At 40.9% G+C, this 13,163-nt stretch overlaps 1 protein-coding gene across 1 annotated transcript in view; it reads left to right on the top strand.

Moving 5' to 3' along the window:
• The window catches only part of WAPL (WAPL cohesin release factor), a 137,712-nt gene that overhangs the window by 274 nt on the left and 124,275 nt on the right, over window positions 1–13,163 (top strand). Inside the window, exon 2 of the mRNA XM_082286057.1 lies at window positions 6,061–6,188. The gene's annotated coding sequence lies outside the window, so the exon portion shown is untranslated. The remainder of the gene's footprint in view (window positions 1–6,060; window positions 6,189–13,163) is intronic.

Below are 13,163 nucleotides of genomic sequence, written 5' to 3'. Positions count from 1 at the left end.
CGCTGTGGAAGGCGGCGAGGGCGGCCGGGAGGGGCTGCTGTCCTGCCCAAGTTTAGCAAAAGCTCTCGAGCTTGTGCGTTAATGCTGTGCGGGCTTGGAGCCCGCAGCCTTCAGCCCCTTCGCTCGCCGCCGCAACACGAGTGAGAACGGTGGTTTCATTCACTGACCCGTAGGAAAAGTGGAAGCAAGGTGGTTTTCCCCCACTGATTCACTGGTGTGGATAAGCAATGGTCGTTTTAATTAAGTGCAAAAGTTAAAACGACGTCCCGAGAGGAGACAAAGGGTTTGGAAGACAAAAAATGCAGAACGAACAATTTAACTGCCCACCAGGATACTGATTCTGAGATGATTTAAGAGATTGAGCCTTGTGGTGCCTTCACATGGTCCTGCTGAGTACTGTCAAGGACCAGGCAGCCCGCTCCATACATCCCTCTGTTCAGCAGTTCTGTTTGGTTTGCTTTTTTGGCTTTTTATGTTATGCCCCGAAAGTATCCTGCAGAAAGTCAGCTGTTTTCTCAGTACAATGACAGAGCCACTGCTTTATGAGTTTGTTAAAAAAAAATAAAAAAGCCTGTTCCCAATCGTTGAACCGCTGGAAACTCGTGCGGCGCCCCGTGGCATCGGAGCCCCCTGGGATTTGCCCAGGAGCGCGGAGGTCCCGGGCTGGGAAGGCCCCGGGCCGGTGGCCCCGTGCCGTGCTCCGCAGCGGAGCGCGCTGTGCCGAGGGGCCGCTCCCGGTCAGCACCAGGGACAGGGCGGCGGCGCGGGCGGCACCGGCCTCGCCGTCCGGGCCCGGGGCAAAACCCCCGCAGTGAGGGGCCGAAAGCGCCTCACGGGCCGGGGTAAACACAGCAATGGAATCCCTGGAACGCACAACCCTTTTGAGAGCTTCCTCAGCTCCAGCCTGATTAAAAGGATCGCAGTTCAGGTTTAGTTTCTTGCCTTATGGAACCTCAAGTCTCTTTACGCTTTAAGTACTGAATGTGGTACACATCAAATGGGCTCTTTTGGTCCAATACACAGGATGCACAGACAAGGCCAAGAAAAATTGATCTCAATTATATCTGTATTTATATTTGGCCAAAATTCATATTCATATGCATTGTGACTTAATGGTAGTTGCAAAAATATTCCACTGACAAGTTGGCTTATATGCCCAAAGGAAAGATTTTGCATCTTGTGATGAGGTGAGCAACCTGATAAAGTAGCTTAGTTAGTGATTTAGGCTGGAAAACATGATCCAGATGGTGCGAAATTATGTTTATTTCATGATGTTCTGTTAGATTATCCCATTCTGTGTGTGATAGAAAAAATCATACTTAGGTTTAAGGACTTACACCTGAACTTTTCCAAGGCCTTCAATAACCTGATTTTCTGCTCCCTGGTAAAAGTATCAGCAAGGATGACTGGGAATTGGCCAATAATCCTGTTCTGATAAGTGGTAGATCAGACTTTGTTTTTGTTTGAAAGAGGATGAAATACACTAGCTTGTATGTTTCTCAATAGGTCACTCAAGGCCAGGGAACTTGAAAGTATGGGAGCTCTACCTGCTCAGCACTCTCTAAGAGAGCCTGCAGGCTTATTCCCAGAAATTTGTGCCTGTCGTTTGCAGGGACAAAATCCTCTGTCCCGTTTTTCTAGAAAGCAGTAGTGACAGTATTAAACTTGTATTTTAAATCATGGTTCAGAATTATGTTGCTTACCTACCAATGGCCTTGGAATAGTTCCCCGAAACACCTTCAGGGTCACCACTTCGTACAAAAAGCTGAGCACTGTGACTACACTGGCTAGGCCATCTTGTGCAAACAATCCTATTTGCTTTCTGCAAAGTAGCTTAATGATAGATTTAGCTGTCTGTTTTCCTCAGTGACTCACTCAGTGTGATTTGCCTTTGACCCATGAGTTTCATTCCAGCCTGGGCAATTTCCTTTACTGGAAAATTCAGATAGTTCTGTCAAGGGCTAATTTTCTGCAAGTCTTTCTCCTAGTCCTCTATCCTTTCTTCTAATCACAATCTGATCTCCCAAACTGTTTCATCAGCTGTTCAGCCTCAGATCAGTCTCAGAAACATTGTTTTCCTTGTAAATAGGCCCCTCATTTTTCATAAACTTCTGCCGTATGTCTTCATTAGGGTTATGAGGTACTTTAGTAAGCTGTCTGCACAGTTTATTTTCAGTAATTTTAAACTGAAGGTGTGACCACCATGGATATAAACTTAAAAAAAGGATTGCTACCCAACAAGGTTGGCCTCCTCAGCTACTGAGTGGCTCCTCACTAATGATGATAGGAAAATTAACAAGTAAAGTGCAGACACTGCAGCACAAAGTATGGATGTTGCTTTCTCCTGGGATAATGCTTTTGACATCTCATCTCACTCCCTGCCCAGCTGAAGGAGTTCTGAGTTCAGAAATAAACAAGTGATGAGTGTGGCTTTCTGAAAGCCTCTATGGAGGAACAAGTAACTGGGAAGAAGATACTGCCTTTGGTTTGGATGGGCTGTGTAGGTGTTATTTCTCTGTGGCAACACTGATGTGACTGTTCAGACAGGAGTGCTAACATTCAGAGGAGTGCAGATCTGGCCTGCTTCTGCACTGTCATTTACCCAAACTGTAACAGTTCCAGTAAATGAGGTTGTTCCATTTGTGATTGCTTAGCTGGAACACAATTTTCCTAGTCCTTTGCACATGCTGTATAAGGGGGCAGGAGAGTCAGTGGTTTGTTCCTTCTGTCACTGGCAAATAAATGGGCAATTTGCAAAACAACTCACAATTTTCACTTCCCTTCTGATAAAAGACTGGGAGGAATTTCTTTAAAATTAGGACTATAGATATGTCCAGTTAATAGTCTGATTCATGTGGGATTGTGTTCTGCCACTGGCAAAAAAGCTGACAAAGGAATCTAATACTTTGGATATCCACAGTTATTTTGTTTTGCAGAAATTTTACAAAAAATCTTAGGAACATGTAGCAAGCACAGCTCAGATGAGGATCATATTTTTAGTGACTCTACTTTAGTAATTTTACCCTTATAAGATAGAGGTTCATCATTCCCATTTTCAGTCTTATCTTAATTTTGGAGGCTTCCTAGTGTTGCCCACATACAAGAGCAAACAAACATGCAAACAAAGTAATTGAAAGGTGAAGCTGTTACATACAGTTCAATAGAACATTGTGAATTGCAATTCTAGAGTGTTGCTCAAACATAAAAAAAGAAGGCTGTCCACATGGCAACCTCCTTGGACTATTCCTGTCATTTCCCTGAGCTATATTATTAGCATAACATTCCTGGTACAGGATGAAAACACAGTCATGGCAGTAGGTAATTCAGGAGGGACTGTCAGCAGCATGAAATGCTGCTTGACTTATAACCCGCGCCACTTTCATGCTAAATTTGGGCTAATCTGGCCCCAAAATGTCAGCACAAAAATCTTGTGCACTGATTTTAGACAGAAGAAAAGCTGGACTTCTCTTAAAAAATAATATTTTCAGTTAGTTTGGCTAAATAAATGTCAGCCTCTTAATTCTCACTGTTTAAATATTCATTTGTAAATGCAGCCTCTTTCCCACTTTTTTCCCCGTGGTATCTCTCTGCATCTCTCCATTGAAGATTGACTAACCCATCACTGCATCTTTGTTACAACAGGCACTGTTAATCTTCTGTTTGAGTATGTAAAACCTTCCTGAATGTGCCTTGCAGCACTCCAAGAGTAAATGATACGGCCTTTTACAGATAATCTTGGGTACTGTACTAAATTGAATTGCCCAACTCACAGAAGGAGTTAATGACATACTCTGACTCAGAACTGACTACCTTTGATATTTACCACAAAGCAGTGCCAGCTGAGTACCAGTCTTGTTCGTTTTGGTTACTTGGTGCCTTGATCTGATGATTTGTTCAGTTGAGCCCATTGATTTATTGAAGCAGTTTTCACTGGCACATATGAAGACTGGGATAATCTTTGCTTAGGAAACTGTGAGCTGAGTTTAACTTAGCTGCTGCTGGAGCCTGAGTGCCATATGTTTTTCTTCAAAGGGTAGCATCTTGGTGCCCAGCCTGGAAGAAAGATCTTGATGGTCAGGTGCTAAATTTACAGCTCACTATTCGGTAACTGAGCAATCAGCTCCATCCTTGCACAATGTTTTCATGCAGTAAGTAGAATGAAGGACTAGTAAAGGCACACCATGTCAAAAAAATGTTCTAGAGCACATCTGTACAATCACAATAAGTAAAATAAATCAATTTATTTTGTAGCTTTATTGGCAGTTTCAGTAATTCAAAGTTTGTTTAGGGTCAGCCAAGCTTTCCAACTGAGTTTCAGTGGGCTAGGGGAGGACAAGTGGGATACAAATTCCAGATCCTATTGTATAAGTAACCTGTTTTAATTCCCCCATTGTTTCAGACAGTGCATGAGTTAACAAGAATAGAGCTCCCAGACAAGTCAACAGGAATGTCTTATTCTTTATTCCATTTTTATTATTTTGGTCCTCACCCCATTCCTTTACAGGCTGGATATGAGTTGTAAAGGGGAAGGAATAAAAGTTTCAGTGATAAGCTTTTTTCTTCTTATGAGCACTTTCAAGTTTAGATCAAGTAAACTAGTAACAGTCAAATTTTATTGAAGTCAAATAATTCTGCTGGAACCAAGCCACTAGCTCTTGGAAGGAGGAAGCAGAGAAAGACAAGTGCCTGCAAGTTAGTCACATGTTGAAACAGAAACATTGTGGGGTCCTGTTGACTTGTCAAATCAACCAACATCTTGAGTGTAATTTGGTGTAACTTGCACTGTATATGTTATAGCTGTGAGTGTTGCATTTGGGACTTCCAAAGATTTTCAGTTGCTGAAGTTCAATTGAATGTCCTTCAACTATCAGAATCATTTCTCAAATCTCTGTCTCCAGTCCTGAGAGATGCAAAAGTGGAGAATAAATACTAGTATTGTGAAAATCTTAAGCAAGTAGTCACTAAGACACAAAGTTCTTAGTAGGGGATATTGCTTTACTGCCTCTGGACTTTTTGGTTTTTAACTGAAAAATTCAGAACTGATTTATGATTCCCGTGAAGTTGTCTAATTGCCATGATTTTCTGTTCAGAGAACTCCCCTTAAGTAGTGGATGAGAAACTCAGTTTCCATCAGGATCCACCTTGTATGGCTGAATTCTCTGAATCCTTGTGCTGTAAGTTTTTACTGGTATCATGCCATTCCTACTTCTATGGCTGTTCTGGTAACACATCTGGCCTTGACTATCTTTTGGCAAAAGAAATGCCCTGATCCTAAACTCCAGATCCTGGGTTTCCCAGAAATGGCTTCCAGTGTTGCTGGACAGTCAGCTGTGTTATTTTGAAAACTCCTGGAGTAATTTTATTTTTGAAAGCTGGAATTCAGGCAGCTCACACTGTTGCCGTGTTCATGAGCTGCTCTAATATGTAATTGTCTTTGTACTGTGACCCAGTGAAAATGGAGCAGGTTCAGCTGTGATGGGACTCTTTCTATTTCAGGAAACAGCACAATGAAGGGAAGCTGCAAGATGCAGCTCTGTAATATGTGCTGTGGCCTCCTTAGCCCTGTCTCTGGAATCATTATGGTCTGGCTCCTGCATGTGAGGAAAATCAAGGATTCAGTGAAAGGAGCAAGGAGAAATCTGGCACAAGATGGTAACTCTGAGTCCCTTTTCTGGCCCACAAACAGAGAATATGCCTGTTTCATATGAAGTTCCTGTTTTCCAACAGTTTTGGATTCCCTACTTTATTTGCAGACAGTTTAATTTGATGCAGTGCTAATGGGTATCCTGGGTTGTGTTTTCTTACTTGCTTCCTTTGCCTTTGGTCATAGTCTACCATGACAGTTTGGGCTAAAACAAGAATTAAAGTAAGTGTGATTTGTTGAAATGGAGTTTCACATCATATTTCATGGAATTTACATGGTTTTAATTCCTTCAGGTGAAAAAAATGGTATCTACAGTGCCTAAAGAGAGCAGCTCTTTCTGTGTGAAACTTACTTCTCATCTAACTGAACATAATGATCCTGAACCTGAAAGACTGGTGTGGCTCTTTGTTTTTCAGAGGAATGATTTTCAAAAGGAATCCATGCAGTGAATGTGATGAACCACCACACTGCCTGATGCTACTACCCCAACTCTGTCCTTCATCAGATTAAGTTCTCTTCTTACTTCACTGAGCAGCAGCAGAAAGTGAGTTTTAACAAGTGCATCTGGAAAATAGCGCTTTGAATAAGATCTTTCAGTATACACTAAGGGTTCTGCCATGTCCTTCTGTTACTCAGACATTTAAGCTGAGGACAGCAGCATCAAAAGGATTCATATTTTTAAATCACAGTTGGAGGGTTATTATAAGCCCAGACTCCATCTGTTTTCATGTTAAGGTGGAACCATAAATAGGTCTTTAAAAGCCAGGAGGGAGCTGTGTTTAATTAATGCTGGTTTTGCCACCTGAGGGCATTGGGGCTGCTTGGAAGGGGGTACTAGAAGTGTGAAATACTGAAAACTAGAAGAAGATGGTGATACTGCTGGGAGGGCTTGAAAGCAGGACTGTCCATGGGATGTGTGTCAAGGGACGCTCGACTGCAGGACCTGCCATGTAGAAGGGGGCTGAGTCCTGATCAGGAGATCAGGGTTTGAGAGGAAAGTGAGGTGAGGAACAGCTATTTCTTAGCAGCTTTATGGAAAGGGTAAGCAAGGGCCTTCCCTCTGACCCTGTGGGTTAACTAGAGAAGAGTTGACTGTTCCCTCATTGCTGGAAGTAGGGAAAATGAGAAGAATCTCTAACAGATGTGGACTGAGCTGAACAGGATTTCTGCAGTCTGCACAACAGGATGAAGGTGAGCAGTCACACTGGGAAAGAACCTGTAGATTCAGATCTGAAACTTTTTTCAAAAAAAGAGAAAACCAATTTTACTTAGTTTGTTTTCAAATCTCTCTTTCTCATTTTCCTTTTTTTTTAAAGGTAAACTTGCATAGCATATCTAATACAGACAAATAAGGGAAGGGGTATTACTGAAAACACTGTCATGTGTTCTATTCTGTGGTTATGTGTTTACAGCTATGACCAGTCAGTGTAGTGTACGTTAATACTGCCAGGACTCTGATGAGAGCTGGTTTCCTCGAACTCACAGGTCAGCACTGGACAGTTACCTTGGAGAATCTGGCATGCTGTGATAACAGCCACATGCTCCAGCCACTAGAAATTCTTCTATAAGCTTTTAAGAGTATAGTCTTATTCTTGCCTTCTTTCCTTCCTTTCATGGCTGAGCCTTACTACGTTCTTAACAGTTCTTGGAGTTCAAGCTTTGATGAATTGCCCTATTTTAAATCCTTTGATATTAATGGAGCTCTTTTGTGCATGAAAGTAGAAGTTGGTGCTGAAAGCATAGCTCATGTCTGGACAGGGCAGAAACAACACTCTGATGTTCAGAGCAGGCTAAACTATACAGTGTTCTCTTATTTTCATTCTAGGCAATAGTCAGGAAAGTTTGTGGAAACTTTGTAAGTTCGATTTTGTAGTGCTTCATACTGTTTATTTTGCCCTTGTTTCCTGGATGACACTGCTAGTCAAGGATTCCCTCCTTCCATGAACAATTTCTGCCCCACTAATTCTAGAGCAGAAAACCCTAAAAATTATTCTACCACCTGTTTGACTTTGCTCACTTCAAGGGAAAAACATATATATTTCATGTAGGGCTTTTGATCAAAAACATGTACACAATTACATGCTACAAATTTTTCTCAGTTACGACTTACCAATAAAATGCCTGATTCTACTTCACTCACGTTACCTGTAAACAATGTCTGTGTGGTGGGGATCTGAAAATTATTTCTGATGAGAAAAATAATGACTATGCACCCTTTATCCCCTTCAGTAACAATCTCTGTCTTTCATATGTAACAGTGTAGTTTAGATGTTTTGATAACAGTACAGCAAAGGAAGAAAACGTGAATAAAAGAAATGGAAAAAAAAATTGTATTTCCAGTTGTGAGTCTTGGAACAAACTGTAAAAGCTAGTTGAGAGTAGCCACATGATGGTGAAGAGAATATTATCTCTATTTCACAGGCAGAAATACTGAGATATGAGAAGATTAGGTAATTTTCCCAAGGTCACACCGACAACATGGAAAAAAGAGAAAATAGAATCTTGAACTTCTGATTCAAACTTCTATTATTTTTTTCAGGACTGTCATTCCTCCTCTTGGTAAGGGTTTGCTATACCAAAGTGCTTGCTGGTTTCTACATCAAATCAAATTTGCAGCTCAGCTCACTTATCAGTATTAACCTTGGCTTTAAAGAATCTGAAACTTAGAAAAAATATTAATGTAAATTTCCATGGAGTTAGCAGCAAATAATAGTATGGAAAAATATTTTTAAAATTCAGTAACTTTTAGTACTGACCTAACATACCCTTAAGTCCTTCATTTCACTTGTGTGTCCTGAGGGGTTGTGTAAATATTTATGCATATGATTAACTTTAGGCATCTGAAAAACTTAATAAGAAAGCAGTTTTACCAGTTTTACAGCAAAGGGCGCATCTGGGTGTGTGTAATACATTTTTTGAAGTACTGGGGCTTTTGAAGGAAATGCTGTTACATTTGAGGTACAGTCACTTTCTTTGTAACCTTTCAGGCATAGCACTGTGTGGAAGGGTATAGATCCTCCTTTCTATTTTTCCAGTCAGTGGAAAACATTGTAGCAATTTTAAGTATGCCCATAAGTGTCCCACAGCCTATTCAGGAAATGTTCCTCTCTGGAACTTTACATTGGAGACCTCATCCTCAATGATGTAGTCTCAGATTTTTGTGTCTCTTTCCAAACCATCATCTTTTACATTTGTGGAAGTCACAGTGTTGAGGGAAATGTGAAAATGTTGAGGGAAATGAGCAATGGCTTTGCTTTTACATTGTGGGTAAAACATGCCCCACAAAAATTCCCCTTAGCAAGTTATTTACATAGATGTCATGTTTATTTTTTTATGTGCATGGTGAGCTTTATGCTCAGGTTATATCTATGCACTGGCACAGCTTAACCAGAACTGCAGCTCTCTCTGCTCCACACTATACCTAAGGCTTGACTCAAGCCTGATGAAGTTACACATTCTACCTATCCTCCAAGTTACAGTCAGCATCAGAAGCCATTTTTGCTGTGCTTCTGAGTCATAGATCTGGTGGATTATGACTGAGTGTGGATTGCAGCAACCCAAATGAAAGTGGATCTTAAAAAGGTTCTCCCACATAAAGTCTCCTTGGCAAGGGTTGATTAACATTTTCCTGAAAGTGACTGAAAGTATCTTTGGTACTAAATCTACAGAAATACAGGTGTTTGTGTAAGTTTAAAAAGCAAAAAACCCCAAACCAACTGGGGGAAAAAAAACCCAAAAAACCAAAAAGACCCCAAACCCCAACAAAACCCAAAACCAACAAAAAACTAAACAGAAGGGTAGGGAAGAAAAGGTCACTCTGAAGAGAGGTGAATCCCTTCCCATTTTTTAGCAGCCACTGGGGTAGTCCTACTATTTACCTCCAGTTTCTAGTGAATCTTAATTTCGAGAGCCAATTTCATTGCCAAAAGTGTTTGTAGGGTAATAGGCGAACCAACCACCATGAGTCCAGCTTTGCAGTCTAATATCATGTGATTTTGACATCTCTGTATTCAGCGAGTGAGGATTTTCCTACACTGATGTGACGCTTGCAGCATTTGCTCTGCTCTGCAAGCTGGGTATATAGAATTCCTGTGGTGTGTCTCCAGCAGAGCCCTGCTGCTGCCAGAACTGCTGTAACTAAAATAAGTGTTTTCCTACAAAACACCAAAAAATTTTTTATAACTGGTTTGTATCAGACCGTTAAGGTTGGATTTGCTGTGGAGAAACTTTTCTGCCTTTATTAAGCTTACACGGATGATCTACTCAGTCTGTTCTCCTTAGAAGGGAAGTAAATAGGACAGGTTGTAAATCTTGTCAACTGTGAAGTTTGCATAAATTTGAAAATGAGCATTTAGGTTATAAATTAGGGGTAAGGGAGGTACAGTAATCATTTAGTGTATAGGATCGTGGCCCATGTCTAAAGGTGCTAGGAATGACACTAATAATAATTTATTTGTTTTAAGACTGCTTTTATATAAACCTATTTATAACATTCCTATGACATTAGCAGCTGCAAGGCTACAAACACAAGTGTTTGAACAGAGATACTTGTTATCAGCCACTGAAATACCATTGTCTGATACTAACCCTGCCTTGCAGATAAAGGCACTCTCTCAGTAGTGGTTTCAGCAGCAGAGACAGGCAGGTGCCCTGCCAGAGTTACTGAGATGGAAGCACCTTTCACTGAGGGATCAGAGGATGAGGGGACATGGTGGCACTTCTTGGGATGGCCTGAGGAGAAAATGGCACCAAGCACCCTGAGGACAACAGGCACACGTGGAATGGTGACTTACCTGTGTTACACCCTAGAGCTCTAGAAACACCCAAAAAAGCATTGGAGGTGTCTTTGTTTACTTCTGGGTGTCAAACTTGCTGTGGGTTTTGCACATGACTTCAAGGAAAATATTGTTTGCTATTCTGTCTTACTTGAGAATATGTGAACTGTCAATACTCAATGTCACATTCTATTATGACACTTTTTAGTTCAGTGGTGGGTGTAAAAAAGTTTCCAAAAGTATAACATGTGAATGTAACGTGGAAAACAAAGGGAGTCAGACCCTGGTTGTATGTGAAAATTGGAAAGACTGGCAATGTATGGCTGCTGCCTCATGCAATCCTTCAGTCTTGGCTTGCAGCAGCCGTTCATTACACTGGCTCTTGGCAGCTCCTTTGCAGGTCCAGCAGTAGTGACCAATTGCTCAGCAGTTTTGCAAAATTGCTTGCATGATCAGACCAAACATTTTCACTGGTGACCCAAGCCTGAGTTTGTGCCCCCATGAAGGGGCAGACCTTGTGTGTTAACTCCCAGCACTTCTTGCCGTTGCCTTTGCCAGCAGCCTGCTCTGTGAACAGCTGCTGGAGTACAAAAGGCCAAAGGGAAGTGTCTCAGATTTGCCCTCGTCCTGTCACACTCCAAGTCGCTGGAACATGTCCAAGTGCATGGTAAACTACAGGCAGTCTCTGCAGAACAGCCTGTACAGTTGACTTTAAGTGAAACATGAATCATTTCAGTCCTAAATTATTTTAATCCAATCAGTCAGCTGTGTTGAAGGGTGTAAAGAGACAGCAAAACCAAGAGAATGGCTGCCAAGTGGAGGATACAGGACACAAATAAATCTGCTAGGATGAGATGAAATATGAACTAATAATAATTTATTCCAAATGCTGCAGGGGTTACAGTGTGAACCACTTGTAGAGATATTCAGATGAGATGAAATTTGTAGGCTTTCCCCTGTATAATTTTTATAGACACAGCAGAGGTGAAGGAAGGCAAAGCTGTTAGCTACACAGAGAGTACACACAAGGGTTTTGAAGTGCTCACAAAGAAATTCTCCCTAATTAATATATGCTTTACAAGTCTCTTGTAAGTAGATGAGCATGAACAGCTGTAGTTCTTTTTATAGATACAAACTAATCTCTAATACATGTTGGAGTTGAAGGATACAGAGAACAACATGCTGTGGATTCGTAAAGCTCTTCAAGCCATGGAAGTATTCTTTTCATACCCTCTAAAAGTGGAAGGGAATGCAGAAGTGTGGGTATAGTCTTGAAGAATACTGCTTGGGACAAAATCGTGACTGGAGCAAAGGATGTAGCTATTAGTGACACATATCATACACTCCTTGTTAACACATCAAACAGCACGTGTGAGTTAGACCTATTTTCTTGACAGGTTCAGTCTTTCGTGACCCATATGAAACAGGCAGCATTTGCTAATGTTTCTTCCCATCTTTTACTAGGGTCAATGGCCTCCATGACAAAGAAAGAATTACATGTTTCAAGCTTTTAAATATTTTTAAAAGCCTAAGCAATAAGTCATTATAGAACTCCTTAGACTTGAGGAATATCTTTGAACACGCTTCCTGTTTGAAGATGTTTTCTCTCTTCTTTCTCCTTATTGCTAGCTGTATATATTATCAGTTTAATATTGTCCTCTGCTGGGAGACGATACCCTGTTGTGGTAGGTGAAGGAAGAGACTGTAATAGCTCCTTCCATCTCTAATGCCTATGATTTCATGTACACAAAAACACCGTGGATTTTGAATAGTGTGGTTTTTTTGGCAGTTTATTACCAGCCTGAATGCCTCACTTTTTTTCACGATCTAACATTTGTCTACTGCAGAAGTCATTATCACCTTCATTTTTATTTTTAATAACCTTCGTTTTAATAAACCTCAGTTTGACCTAAGTTTCCAGAAGTTTACTTCAAAACAATGCCCCAGACCTTCTGGAACCCACTGATTTTTCCCCTCAAAGTAATAAGCTCATTACATTTCTATTGATTTTATGGCTTTTTCTGATATGACATAGGGAAGAATTGATTTACTTAGGACAAAATGTCTTGCTGGGTTCCCTCCATTTTTGTAGCCAAAGGGAGAACTGCTGGAGGGCCTGTGGGGAAGAGCTGTTTCAATAGCTCTTTGTGCCCTGTTCTTTTGGGCTCAGCCCCACTTTGGACTGACTATACCTCATAATTCTTGTGGTGTAGATTGATAGGAATTGCAAATTAATTTTGTCTGTTTCTTCTTATGCTCTAGAAGAGACACCAAGGAAAAGCTGAAAATCACTATTGATAGAACTCTTTCCCTTCCCTTTCAGTGGAAAGAACTACAATCTCATGGATTTAGTCACTGCAGAAGAAAACCCTCAGCTGTACAAATGCTGCTGTTTAGAGAAGGGGAAAATGAAAATGCCAAAGTGGGGATGGTGTGGATTCCATACATCTTTAAAACAACTATTTTTGGGGAACTAAACCTTCTCCTCCCAATATTTATTTACTCAGAAAAGCACATCAAAGGGTAAACAACTTTGAAGTATCAGAAAGCAGGTGTATTGACTTACCCATAAGACATTTCAGTACAAACATTGCTTTGTATTCTGCATTCTTCTCATGAAACCTGCTAAAGGAAAGTCAGAAGGAGTTTCATAATAATCTCCTATATCTCTGGGGAAGTTAGCTGAGAATGGGTTAAAATCATCTCTTAAACCACTGTTAGAAAAGAAGCTAAGTATGGAAAGG

Source organism: Coloeus monedula, assembly GCF_965178545.1.
Source record: "Coloeus monedula genome assembly, chromosome: 8".
NCBI classification, from domain to species: domain Eukaryota; kingdom Metazoa; phylum Chordata; class Aves; order Passeriformes; family Corvidae; genus Coloeus; species Coloeus monedula.
Note: the sequence above shows the minus strand (reverse complement) of the source record. Positions and strands in the feature narration are given on the sequence as shown.